This window comes from Capsicum annuum, chromosome 5, assembly GCF_002878395.1.
Source record: "Capsicum annuum cultivar UCD-10X-F1 chromosome 5, UCD10Xv1.1, whole genome shotgun sequence".
Lineage (NCBI taxonomy): Eukaryota > Viridiplantae > Streptophyta > Magnoliopsida > Solanales > Solanaceae > Capsicum > Capsicum annuum.
In genome coordinates, this window is record NC_061115.1 from 104,636,366 (window position 1) to 104,636,658 (window position 293).

The window sequence follows — 293 nt, forward strand, 5'->3', positions numbered from 1 at the left end:
TTTATAACTGATAGTGGAACTTAATATAGAAAGTGTGTCTTCATCTTATATATATATATATATATATATTTATAAAAGTAGACATTAAAAGGTGTAAAGAAAAAAGTGTTGAGAAAAACTAAAAAGAACAAATAAAAGAGAAAAGAAAAAATAAAAAATAAAAAAATATAAAAGAATAAAGTAAAAAAAAGAAGTTGAGAGGAAAAAGTAAGGATTGAGAAAATTAAAAATAAAAAAGAGAAAAAAAAAATAAAAATCAAAGTAAAATTAAAAAGAGAAAAATATAAAAGTTG